Source organism: Pteropus alecto, unplaced genomic scaffold (assembly GCF_000325575.1).
Source record: "Pteropus alecto unplaced genomic scaffold, ASM32557v1 scaffold161, whole genome shotgun sequence".
Classification (NCBI taxonomy): Eukaryota; Metazoa; Chordata; class Mammalia; order Chiroptera; family Pteropodidae; genus Pteropus; species Pteropus alecto.
In genome coordinates this window covers 7,960,763-7,975,021 of record NW_006432943.1, presented here as the reverse complement: position 1 = coordinate 7,975,021, position 14,259 = coordinate 7,960,763, and the positions used below count along the sequence as shown (strand labels likewise).

Genomic DNA, 14,259 nt, shown 5'->3' with positions numbered 1-14,259 from the left:
TATACCTATTTCCAGGGTAGAGATTCTGGTAACTAAAATAACAATATCTACTTTAGGTGATTGGAGAGCATTTGGGAATGCAAATATTCTGTGTGTGGGTGTGTGTGTGTCTTTTTCAGTAATACATATTGATGGTGCATTCTTGAGGCATGGGGGAGGTGGAAGAAATAATTGGCTGCACATTTTCTATAAATTCATTAGTTCATATATATCAGTTAAATAGGAACAATATGTGGATTTAAGATTCAGTTGTGTAGCCATAATCGTATCCAACACTAGGTCTGTCAACCAAATGTGAGCTTAATCCCACAGAATTCTTGTTAAGACCTCTCATTCAAATAATAAAGATTTTTAAAAGTGTACAGAGGAGGTAATTGCTTTCTCTGCACATTCCTTGTCATTACTGGAATTAAAATTAAATTACTTAGTTTGAAAACAGAAGACTTGTTTTTCTTTGACTGAGTTGGGGTGTGGGTGATCAGGAATTGACTACAAAGTTGAAAAGGTTTTTCATACATTTCCAAGGAGTTGTTGAACTGTTTCACTTTGTTCACTTGGTTACTGTCTTAAGTGTGGTGTCTACAATTTGTCTTCAAAACAACCCCAGTAAATGGAGAACATTCTTCAAACACAGCTCCGAGGGACCTACACTGCATCCTTCACAGAATTCTCTGGTCCTCCTGTTTCTTTATCTATTCTGATTAGAACAAAAGAAAGAAAGGATGTGGAGGGAAGAGAATCACTCTGAAGTTGATTTTACCTGTGAATAAAATTTCCCTAGTTACTCCTTTAAAATTAGATTTTTTTTAAAAAAAAGATTATTTAGGAAAACATGGACATTATCTCCTTTTCCTAGAAACTGACTCATCCAAATTGAAGGAAAGTTCAATCAGAATAATTTGCCCTCAATTTTAGACATTCTTGAATTTGAGTATTTTAATGTGATATCCCAGGTAAATATATTTTACTGGGCAAAATTTCCTATATGTCAAATGCAATAGTTTCTGTTTTATGAAGTGCTTACAATAGTACCCCCTTATCCATGGTTTCACTTTCTGAGGTTTCAGTTACCCGTGGTCAGCCTTGGTCTGAAAATATTACATAGAAAATTTCAGAAATAAACAATTCATAAGTTTTTAAATGCGCGCTGTTCTGAGTAGCATGATAATAATCCATTTGCTCAGTCTCGCCCGGGGATGTGAATCATCCCTTTGTCCCCCTTTGTTTAGCGACAGGCGGTATACACTCCTGCCCATTAGTTACTTAGTAGCCATCTGGGTTATCAGATCGATGTTGGGTATCACAGTGCTTGTGTTCAAGTAACCCTTATTTTACTTAATAATGCCCCCATAGTGCAGGAGCAGTGATGCTAACAATTGAGTATGCCAAAGAGAATTCATAAAGTGCTTCCCTTAAGTGAAAAGGTGAAAGTTCTCAAATGAATAAGGAAAAGAAAAAAAATCTTATGCAGGGGTTGCTAAGATCTTTGGTAAGAATTAATTTTCTATCCACGAAATTGTAAAGAAGGAAAATGAAATTCATGCTAGTTTGATGAGAGATCACATTTATAATAACTTTTATTACAGTATATTTTATAATTGTCCTTTTTTATTATTATTGTTCTTAATCTCAATAAATTATAAATTAAACTTTATCGTAGGTATGTATGTACCTACCACAGTTTCAGCCAGCCCCTGGAGATCTTGCAGCATAACCTCTTGCTTAGATAAGGGGGCAGTATTGTGTATTCGGTTATAATCATTTAAACCTCAAAGCTAATTCAGATATTTCTTAAGTGGATTGGTTGTTGGCTGAAAAACAAAAGTTTCAATTTAGTGTGATATTGTTTACTTCTGTTTTAATCTCGACTCCTAGCTTCCCGTTTTCCCACTGATGGTTTTAGGGCTTTTGGCTCAGAGTAGACCTGAAGCACATCTGCGTTTTCCAGAGTGTATCTGATGATTACCAAGAACATTTCTCCCCTAGGGATGTGTCCACATTCTGGATGAGTTAGTATTTTTGCATCAGAGTCTCAGGCCAGGTATTATCTTTATTTTAAACATAGCATGGTAATTTACCCTACCTGGGAATCGGGCTTTATCTAGTTGATCCTTCTCTCTTAAGGGGTGGCGTTCATCCAGGTATAGAATTTAGGACTTAAAAGGAACTTTTGACGTTATTTGGTTCAGCCTCCTCCCCCAATGTTTCCTACTTTATCCCTAACAGAAGATAGATGTTTAAACTTTTCCAGTGGTGGAGATTCCCCTATGATATCCTTCAAGAAACACATTTAATTGTTCTTTTGTCTGTTGAGCCAAAAGAAATGAAAAAAACAAGTTTATTCATTTGCTCATCTAACACAATTTATTGAGCACTTTCCATGTGCCAGGCACTGTGCAGGGGATACATCAGTGGGCAAGGGAGATTTTATTTTCTGAGAGATTTAGTGTCCATGTATATTAAAGTGACAAACTTTAGTGGAGTATGTAAGCCATTTGGGGAGAAAGGGAATTTTGTGCCTATTGCCGAGTCAAAAAATATGATGCAGGAAAAGGATCTTATCTGTCCGAGGATCATTACAGACATTTCCTGAAGATATGGTATGACTGACAATGAAATGTCATTTTCGCTTGTAAAAGTGCCATTTCTGACTTGAGGATGTGGCCTCCAAATGGAGGGCTCTGGCTGTTGTACCTGGAGAAAGATTAATGGAGCTTTAAAAAGTCCAGGGGATGGCCATCCAAATGACAAAGGGGCTGTCACCCAGGGGGAGGTTTTGAAAATTAAAACTCTTTATTGATATGATTCATATGCATTGAGGCTCTGTAAGCAGTTATTAAGGAATCCAAGACATGTTTAAGGTACAGTAATACTCTTTAAATCTTTTGAAAGTTGTGGGTTGTTTTTTTAAATCTTTTAAAATATCGTCTTTAAAAATGTTGTGTCTACATCACAGTGAAAAATAGACTCTAGGAAATGATTAAAAGAACAACACTACCCATATCCCACCAACCTGATATAATAGCTCTTAGATTGTTAGTGTTACTTTCATCAATTTTTTGAGGTTTACACCAGTAAGCATAATCCATCTTGAATAAACTGCTACTTAGAAACCAAACTGTGTGCTTGGGTGGACCCTGTCTATTTGGACACTCATGTAATGAAGGAAACAGATGCTGAATGCTTTCGAAGGGGCCACTCTGTGTCTGCACCCAGACAAAGCAACGAATGATTTGGATGGCCTACTTTGATTGATTGCCAAAAGACCCAGTGTCTGTACCCCCTGATGACGCCGTAGCTGATAATGACCTCAGGGTTTAGACTCCATGTGGAGCAGGCTACAATCAGAGTTTTCTGTCTGTGTTTCTCTTTATAGGACCTTAAACTTAGTTGAAGGTAGTTGAAGGGTTGGGGGTGTAGGGGCCGCTCTTAGATTTTGTCATTTGTTGGGAACTGTCTTGCATAGCCTTAGCTAGATTTGTCTCAACTGGGGTAAGTGAAGCTGAACCATTATTTTAACAAAGACCCAGCAGATGTTTAACTTCTATCCTTTTTCCCAAGGAGACCTACTTTACAATATAAATGACCCTCTCCCCCTCCCACCCCACATTTAAGTCCAACTCCCTTCCAACTAAACAATACCTCTCCTGACCCACTCAGGCTTGCTGGCAGCCCATCAATGCAGCTGCTGTGAATGTAAAAACAATACTTGGGCTAAGGTGATATAGACAGTCTTCTAAAAAGAATTTGCTCTGTGATCTGAAGTCAAATTTGTATCATCTTGGGCCTGGCTTGTGGTAGAAATCAGGAGTCTGTTCCCTGATATGACCAGAGCCAAAGCATTAGTCACTATTTTAAGGATCTGTGCCAATGTGTGTGAGCACCTTGCTCAAGTCAAAGGATGCAGGAAGTTGAGTTGTGTGGATGAATTCTGTCCAGTTGTGTGGATGAATTTTTTTTTAGAGAGAAGAGAGAAAGGCTTCGCGCTCCAAAAATGACTTTAGTACCCAAGTGGGAGCTTTGTTTCTGCCTTTTTTTTTTTTTTTGCATTTAAAAATTGTGGTAAAAAATATATGTAGCATAAAATGTATCTGCTTGCTTTTTATAATTAACATTCCTTTGGGAAGAATTTATGATTTTCTAATTTTTTCTTATAGAAGTAGAATAACAATAATATAGGTAGGTTAGAAATTGAAAAACAAAACCACCTTTAGTAGCCTAACACAGGGTTCTCCAACCTCCAGGCTGAGGGCTGGTACTATCTGTGGCCTATTAGGAACCAGGCCACACAGCAGGAGGTGAGCGGCCAATGGGCGAGCCAAGCTTCACCTATATTTGTAGCCGCTTCCCAGCGCTAGCATTGCAGCCTCAACTCCATCTCAGATCATCAGGCATTAGATTCTCATAGGAGCACTGGTCCCTGGTGCCAAAAAGGCTGAGGACTGCTGGCCTAACACATCAACAATCATTCTTGGCTTCCTAATCTGTCTGTCTTATCAGATATTTCTTGTGTACTTTCTCTGTGCAGGTGCTGAGGTTATGATATTGAGTATTTCATATGCTGTCCCTACTGCTGTCATCAAATTTCTCTGAAGGTTGAGTAAGCAATAGAACTTAGCAAGGAAAACAAGGTGGAAAAGTGTTCCAAGCCAAGGGAAAAGCGTGCGCACAGCTCTGAAAGTGAGGCAGAGCCTGTTAAGGAAGTTGGTGTAGCTGCGACATCAGCGTTCGGATGGGATAGGCAGAGTGGACGGACCTGAGGCCGGGCAGGTGGGACGAGACAGACCGTACGGTGCATTTCAAGATGTTTGCATATTCATTACACAGCTCTTTAAATATTTTATATTCTGCCCTTGTCCTTTAACTTTTAGAGTCTCTTAGATTCTTGGAATTCGATGATGGAAGACACTGAAAATCTGCAGAGCACTAATTCTTAAAGATTCAGTAGAGGAGAGATGACAAAAGATCAGGAGTATTGATTCCTTTCATGGCCAAATCGGGCCCTTAAACAAAAGAGGAAGTGAAGACTGAGGACCTGCACGAAGATGAGGAGAGGCCCAGTGACAGCATCCCCAGTATAGGTCTTCTGCTGCTGGTCTTTTGTATTGAGCCCTTCCTCAAGATGTGGAACTAGAAATTCTTATTTTCTTAGACACCGAAGCAACTGAGTCCTGAAGGTTGGGGGAGAATGGTAGGATTCTTCTCACCTTGGACTGAAAATGCCAATCGTTGTTCATAAAGAAAATTTTAAAGCCATTGGATTCTTTGAAAGTAGGAGAAAAATCTGTTACAAGCCAGGGTTCTCTTAAGACTTAACATCTTTTTCACTCATCTTTTTGTGTGCTGTTTTCAGGCCAATATAAATTTCATCAATCTCATTAAGGGTGCACATTAAATTTATTCAGAGCTGCTGTTGGAGGAAAAAGCCTTGATCAAAAACCTCTGCACAGGAAGCCTGCTCAACATCTTAGTTTTTAATTTTTTTCTATTTAAATTACTATCAAGACAATTATCTCAGTTATCCTCACAAAATTCCTGAGAAGTAAATAATACAGACAAGGAAACTGAGGCACGAAGATGTTGTCACTTACCGGCTAGTAGGAGAGATAAGCTTTAGAAGCAATGGCTCTTAGGCCCAAATGCATACAGATCTACCATCTGTATCTTTCAGTTAGTATACATTATGCTGAGGTAACAAATTGACCCCATGTTTTGGTGACTTACACAGCAAGTTTATTTCTTACTCAGAGTCTTCTGAGATCTGTTCCTTGCTGTATTGACCCCAGTACCCAGGCTATGGGAGTGTCCACTCTCTGGACATTGACTCTCTGGTGGCAGAGGAAAAAAGAGACATGCTAAACTCTGAGCTGACTTTTCTAGCTCTTAAGTGGGTCACTTCCAAACAAACTTTACTGGCCAAAGTAAATGGTCACTCCTTAATTCAGCAAGATGGAGATGGATAATAATCCTTCTGCAGATTGAATTCTGCCAGTCACTTGGTCAAGCTTGCGGGCCATGAGATTGGGAAGTGAACCCTCCCCTAGGGAGGGGCAGGGAATATGCTGCATAGTAAGAGTTTACCATACCTTCCTAGTCAGGGAGCCTGCTACAGAGCCCAGGGTCTTTACTATTTTTAAAAATTGTCACCCTGTTTGTAATGATTTTTTTTCACTCCATTTGTCCTACTCTGATTCGAGCTGGACATGGTAGAATGATGAGAGAGTGTGTGTGTATGTGTGTATTAAGGAGCATGAATGAATTGAAGGCAGAGAGTGTGATTTTTCCTATTGTTCGCTCATGATGAGCTTTCAGTGGCATCATCACCAAGTAAGTGATGGGTAGTGACCTTCAGAAAGACCTTCTGTGCTGCTCCCCGTGGCCCCAGCTCTGGGACTGTACTCTCTGGGAAATGGTTTTGAGACCAATAGGACTTCCAGCTGCGTGACAGAATTATTTCCCTTGGGATGCTTCCAAATCAGCCCTTTCTCAGCCTGTCTGTTCCTAAATGCAGACACATCAGATGGCACCCTTCTCTTCCCTGCTTTGTTTTCTCTTTAGTGAGAGGCTGTAACATATAGCATTTTGGTCAAGATTGTGGGCTCTGAAACCAGACTGCTGGGGTTCTAGGGTATCAGCTCTGCCATTTAACCACCTGGGACCTCAGGCAAGTGACTTACCCTGTGTACCTCACATTCCTCATCTGTAAAATAATAACAGTACCTTTCTCAAAGATTCACTAGGTTAAATGAGTTAATATACAAAGTGCTTACAATGATGTAGGAAATATTCATCCTTAATGAAAGCGAAAGAAATACTAAAATAATAGCGGCTTTCTACCAAAGACTGGGCTAAAACCAGAACTGCCACCTGACCCCACCCAGTAGGATGTTTAGTGTTTGCCCCTTTTCCTCTCCTCGCCTGAATTGTGTAGTCTTTCCTTTTTCTAGTCAGAGCATACTCTGACGCCAGATCAAACGTATTCTTTTCTCCAAACCTCCCCACTCCAGTTTAGGTTTTGGTGACTTTTCTGTTTTTAAATTCCTGCAGCAGTGATGCCTGCAGCACTATGTGTCACTCATGTGGTATTCTGGAGTGCCACCCCCCTTAACGTTACTTTTTAAAAATAAAGAGGAATGATCAAATATAGTTGTGAATGTTAATCTACTGTAGCAAATCTGCTACATATGTAGCACTTCCCTGTGTTCTTAGCCGTATTACCAGACTTGAAGGAAGGGATTGTGTTGTACATCTCCCCCGCAAATAAACATTTGATTGGATGGATGGGTGAACATTGGTCCTTTGGATCAGTCCGATAACACTTGTGCCAGCCCACAGCCTTTTGGGTCTATTTTTTTAGTGTAGCTGTTGCTATGCAAATTTCAGGCAGGTATCTACATATCCAAAGCTTTCTGCCCCAGGCTCCTGTGCTATAGCCACTTGGGTTCTGCTTAGCTCTTCTGAACTCTGCACCATGTCTGGATGTCCGAGGGAGTTACCCATCCCCATGGGCTAACTGATGGGGATGGCAGCTGGTGGATAAATACTTCTCTCTTTCGTCACAGAGTTGACAAAATCTGAGGCAGAATCTTTGTCTCCTTAGAGGGTTCCACATGGGCCCCAGCCTCAGCCCCTTGGGTGATTAGCTACTTGTATACCCTGAGGATGGCTTTCTGTCCTTCCTGGTTCATTGTTCCCAGTCTCCACTCCTGCTTCCCAAAATTGCTACATGCATGCAAGTCCTTGTCTCATTTTGAGGGGAAAGTAAGAATAAACACCATGTTTCCTGGGAGCTCTTCTTTTACTTTATGCAAATGAGGGAGCATGAATGTTACTTTTTTAACACACCAGGTTACTCTGGACATTCAAAAAACATGCTCAGAACACACTGATCTTTTATCAGGTTTTTACTGCTTATTGGAGGGCAGGTTTAAACCGTTGTCAAAACTAGATTAGAAAAGAGGTAGATACATTACCTAAACTTTCTTGTAATTTTCATTTCTAGTTCCATGGAATGGAATTCTCACATTCTCTCAGGCTGAGAGTGTTTGTTTCTGAGTGTCTAGTTCTTAGTTTGTTCTATAATTTATTTAACTTACCCATTTCACATCAATTACATATTATGTATTTTAGAAACTAGATACAGAGAATCGGGGTGGGCAGGGGATGGGGAGGATATGTTTTTGGTACATGAACTGTGAATTTAGGCCAAAGCTTAAAACTCTTGAGAAAAGTCAGAAATTTGGGGGTGTACACCGTCTGTATAGATTAGAAAAATGAGGTAATAATTCTTGAAACAACATTAACTAATATTGAGAAATTTTAAGGGCCCAGATTAATTTAAGTATTTGCCTAAGAGTTCTTAGGATAATTGTTCAAATTATCCCTTCACTTTGTATGAGCCGAGCCCAGAGGCAGCTTCTAATAGTGTGGTAGAAACCCTCAGAAACTGCATAAACCAGACTTAGGCACTCTCCAGTTCTCTCCAAATTTGTCACCTTTGCTTCTCCCTGAAGTTTGGCTTGACTTTTTGTGGGATGGGTGATCTAAGACTTTACCTCAGGTTGATTGAACAAGTTAATTGTTATTACATACCTCTTTGGTTTCAACTTTCCCATCCTTGGTCAACCTCTTAATCACTTCTCCCCTGGGGAATGTTGGATGGTCCTCAGTTGAAGTACAGTTTTATCTCTAACCCCTATAAAGAAATCTTTTAGTGTTGGTAATCAAATTTGCCCTATTCAGAAACCAAAATTCCAAGGCATTTTATGACCTTAAGGCTGAAAATTAAATTAAGATAAGGTTTCAGCCATTGAAATGACTAATTTGCTGCCACTAGTTGCTGTTCCAGTGCTGGCTTCTAAGCTGTGTGGAAGAGAATCTGAATCCAAATTGGATTTTATAACCCAATCAAAGCTAAGGGTGAGGAGGACTCTCAGGGGCTTTATGTAATAGACATTAATATGGGCATATTGTATAATTAGGGGTACTGCTAAATATTGCTAAATCTTCTTTCTTGAAGAACTTGTTTTCTTATTCCTCAAAGGGTTTTCCTATTTCCATTCATTGTTAGCAAACATTGATCCCCACCTGGCACCATGCATGAGTGAAGATGTCTAAACCATATTCCTTCTTATTCTCCCACCAAACCAAAGCAAACCAGAAACAAAATCTATATTTGGACAAATGGATCTCTCTCTCACTAAAGTTCAAAATCTTGGAATAAGTCTTGAATTCAGGAGTAAGTTACCAAGTTGTGTTTGTCATCCCCACCCTGAGTCTCAACCACTAGCAGCCTTGTTCATGATGGTGCATCATCAATCAATTGGGTATTTCAGGGCCTTAGATGTTTCTAGTATGCTCCCTGTTGTTGGAAATACATGAGTGTAACACCTAGCTCCTCCTGCCAAGAGGCCTACAATCTAGTTGAAGAAAAAAGTTCAAGACTCAGGTAGTGGTCAACTTCCATGACTGGGAAGGTCTTGTCAGGCTCTTCTAACCACTATTCAGCCCTCCTCTTTCTCTTAGGCAGTAAACATCAGGAACCTAATTCATAATTCAGAAAGAATAGGGCTCATTTTATTTTCTCTTCTCTTTATAATATAATTTGAGGAGCACTATAAAGATAACCCCAACTTTCGTTCCCTCTAGGCTACCATTAGAAATTTATTCTTTGGGTTTAAGGCTGGGATAAAGAGGGTACATCGAAAAGAAATTGAAAAATTGTATCAGAATCTGGAGGGAATGTTTTCACAATTTCTGCTGAATTTATATGTTCACTCTATACCCTCTTCAAAGCATACTGACTGCCCATAGCATGCCAGATGCTTTGACTGGTAGACTAGTATTTTCTATTCTAGGATAGACATGCATTTCTGTACCCATCATGCTTACGGGTCAGTTATTTGTTTCCAAACCTGCTTATGTGCAAAAATAGAGTTGCTTCTAAATTAGGTGCTTGGGAAAGATTTAATAAAGGTGAAAATTTTGCTATAGTAAAACTGCTGTAAATATAATACGGTACGATAATTTTTAAAAGTTGGAGAAAAAAAATTTAATTGAAGTGCATTTACATTCTGGCTCCACTTGAAAGAAACAAACTGGAAATAGTAGGTGATGCCTATGTGGATTCGTGCTAGAAAGACACTTCTAGTTGGAATAACTAATCCATTATGATGAAAATAACCTTGGTCCTTTGTCAAAGAATTGGCAAGTGAATGTATGTTTATGTTTACGGTGAAATAAAATGTTTAGGCTATAACTATTGTTTTCTAAAATCCTAGTATTTAAATGTCTTTTTAGATAAATTATTCAACTTCAGCTCCTAATAGCCTTGGGTGAAGGAACTTGTAGGTGACAGAACAATCATTCTTTCCATTTCTCTTCCCCCATCCCCATATTCTAACACATGGGCCCTGTGGCTGAGAATCATTATGGATAACTATCCCCACTTGGGTAGATGAGGTGGGGAGGGGAGTTGAGAATTACTGGTTTCTCCTGACTTGAGATACAATGTCTTTGGGGAGTTAACTCACTTGACATTTTTAACTTCTTTTATGCCTGATGTAAATGGTTATTAGGTTTTTTCTTTTTTTGATTTCAAAGAGATGAAAGGACATTGCTCGTTTCATCAGTATCTCTCTTAGTCCAGAATATGATTTTGGACAGCAAAATAATCTCATTTTGGAAAGTCAAGGTTATTTTGTGATCTTTTACATTCTCTCTGAGATACACACAAGGTGTACACACAAGGTACACACACACACACACACACACACACAGGTGCACATGAGATATGGATGACTCAAAGATGGACTCAATCTTCTGGGAAAGATAAACTATCTCATTAGATATAGATAAAAACTTGGAGAACAGTCTTCATAATCAGTCTTCCTGGGTTTTTGTGTTCATGTGCCTTGATCTTTTGGCCCAAATGGTTCATTCCAGCTATTCTTGAATAATCTCCTATCAGCAATTTGATTTAATTTTTAATCCCAACCATGAGAAAATTGAGTGTTAAAAGAACAAGTAGAAAGTGGTTTTTCTATTTAAAAATAAAAGCAGTAGGAGGGGAAAACTTAACAAATTGGAAGCTGACATGTGTGAGTTATCCATTTCTCAGACTAAAACTATAATTAATTTTTAGGATTTTTTTTTTTTTTGGTCTTTCAGTATACATTTGGAATGTCCTTGCTAATTCGCCCATTGGCTTTTCCACTAAAGTCATTGCACACATCACAGTGCTATTCTAATTGAAGTTGTGCAATTCCACACATTTTTCCTGTGATGAGATTTCAGTGGGTAAGAGTTGATCTTCACAACTGAGGTAATTTGATTAGATATTATCCTCCGTCCAACTCCTTCAACGTCTGTCAGATTGATCTGGACTCAGACTTGCCCAAGATAAAAAGTGATGATCTTAAGGCCAAGTCTTGTGACTGTTGGTTACATCCTCTTCTTATCAAATGGAGATACCACCCTAGCCTGCAGAACAGCACTGTCAGATAGAGCTTGTTGTGGTGATAGAAATCTTTTCTTACAGCATTGTCCACTGTGGTAGCCACTAGCCATATGTGGCTATTGAACACTTGAAATGTGGCTGATGCAACTGTAGAATTAAATTTTTTATCTTGTTTAATTTTAATTAATTTTCATTTAAAATTAAATAGTCACATGTGGCTAGCAGCTGCCATATTGGATAATGAAGCTTTAGGGGTATAGTCTAGAAGTAGTTGTAATCTGATCTCTCTTTCTCACCTCCCTCATTTTTTACAAAAACTTTTTTATTAAGGAAAATTTCAAACATACACAAGAATTGAGAGAATGGTATAATGAACACTTTTATCATATTACCCAGCCCAATCTTTTTTTTTTTTAAAGTTATTTTTCAATTATAGTTGACATACAATACTACATTAGTTTTAGGTATACAACATAGTGATTAGACATTTATATACCCTATGAAATGATCACCCCAATAAGTCTGACCCCACACATACTCATTACAATATTATTGACTCTTCCTTATGCTATACTTTACATCACCAATATTATGATGTCTATTTCCCCTTCTCTCCAACCTCTGGTCTCCCCTGTTCACCACCCCCCATGTTATTTTGAAGTAAATCCCAGGCACAGTTTTATTTTGTTTTAAGAGCTAAGCTTATGAGCTTATGAGGGGAAGCAGGGGAATGGCACCAGGGATCTTCAAATGTGTATGTGATTAAACAAAAAAAACTTGAAGTACAGTATATGGATGGTAAAAGTTATTGTTTGACAGTAAGTAACGAGTATATAGATGAGTGATATTCTATATGCTTGAAATATTTCCTCACCATCATCTTCATAATAAAAAGCCAAGCTTGAGCCCAGAGATGAAACAGTCACTGTACCAGGCCTTGCTTATATTGAACTTTGGGTTCATGGATAATTTAAATATTATTCATATGCAATCTTTATCATTGAGCTTTATTGAATGCCAGTAGTGCTACAGAGTTATAGGAATTATGGAAAAGATGGAAAGCAAACTGAGGATCATTTGTGGCCCAATCATCTTGGAACACTTATTTCTAGAGAGTAGTAGTTGGATTTGCTACTGTCATACCCAGTGCTTTTTGTCATACCACACTTGCCAGATTGACTGGTTGGCTGAGTTAAAACTAGCAGCTCTACTTCACTCCTACCTAGTTTTTAAAACGGCTGACTCTTATGACCTCTTTTACAGCAGATATGTTATTTCTAAGTCTACTTACGGTACTGTAGATATTCTTTTCGGAGAGAAGCGGTGTTTTTGTTTTGGTAATTAACCAGTATAAAGAAGTCATTTATAAAATGTTATAATTGGGGCTGAGAATTTATGTCTATGATGTGGATTATTATAGGAAATGCCTATTTGTTTTCTGTATTTCTGTTTATAAAAGAAACTCTTGTAGCTAGCACATTTTGGTCGTGTAGCCACACTGAAGGAAATAATGCCTTCATCAATGATACTTAAAAGTGCATTTTTCCTTCACAACGTAAAGCACAGTTGTTGCTGTGCTTTCATAGTTGAATTTAAGAACTAATAATGATTTTCTTCCTTATGATAGAGTGCAGAATATGTATATTCTAAATTTGGAACCCTATACTTAGGATCGCAGGTATTAAGGGGAATGAATTTGTGATGGTAAAAGGATCTTGTATCATCAGAAGTGCTCCCAGGCCTTGGCACAGCTGTCCTATTGATGGAAAAGATAATATGCTTTAGAAGAAGAGCTCCTGAAAAGTTCAGCAGCATCTTGAACAGTGGCATGCCTGCAGTTGCATCGGGATGCTGTTTCTTTTCCACAGTCTGGTCTCCAGTAGCATCTACCCTTTGTGTTCCCTTGGTCTTCTGTTAACCATGGGCCTGGGAGAGAGTGAAGAGCTAGGTTTAATCTTATCATCTATGTTGAAGCTTAGTTCAATTTGCTTTTATTCCATGGTTCATAGAGATAGTGAATACTTATAACACCCTACAAATTACCATGCATGACTCGAGATTCATACCATTTTTGCTAATAATACTCCTGTGAAATGAGCCTTCTTATCTCCACTTGACAAGAAATATTTGAATCCATGGTAGGGCTAAGAACAAGATATAGGAAGTTGTTTACAAATCAGTCTCTCTGTCCTTTTCATGAAGGGTAGAGACAAGAAGTTATTAAGGCTTTCAAAATGACTATGACCTGATTACGAAAACAAAGCAACTATTTTCAGCAAAGAGGACACAAGATTAGTATGATGAGCAGGGTTTTTTTTAATGTATTAAGCTTATAGATTTTGAAAAGAATAGATTTTGAAAATAGATCAAATTTAAGTCTAGCAATAACACATCTTGAAAATGAAAATTAAAAATTCATGTCATCTAGATCTCAATGCTTACTTCATTACAGTTAGAAAAATGCTTAACTTGATATATCTATAACATTAATAAGAAATAGAAATTTACCTTATGTAATCTCTTTAAGATAGTTCATGATCAATGGTTTATCACACAGCTTTGGAAGCCCTTGATTTAGTTCTGGACTGAATTATTTATGGCATGGTAAGGTAGTAACGGAGAAGAATACAGAAACCACCTTTGACCAGGGTGAGCTTCATCATTTGGCTCATTTCTTTGAGGGGGAAAAATATCAAAAGAGACAAAGCAGATCTTCAAACTGCTGTAAGTGGCAAGCACATACTACCTCTTGGCTCTGGCTGGTGAAATGAGGACCGTGGTGGTGCCATAGTTTGCAGTTT

At 38.4% G+C, this 14,259-nt stretch overlaps 1 protein-coding gene across 3 annotated transcripts in view; it reads left to right on the top strand.

Annotated features, from left to right (window-relative positions):
• The window catches only part of SEPT11 (septin 11), a 118,167-nt gene that overhangs the window by 1,843 nt on the left and 102,065 nt on the right, over positions 1-14,259 (top strand). The gene's annotated exons all lie outside the window — the stretch shown is intronic.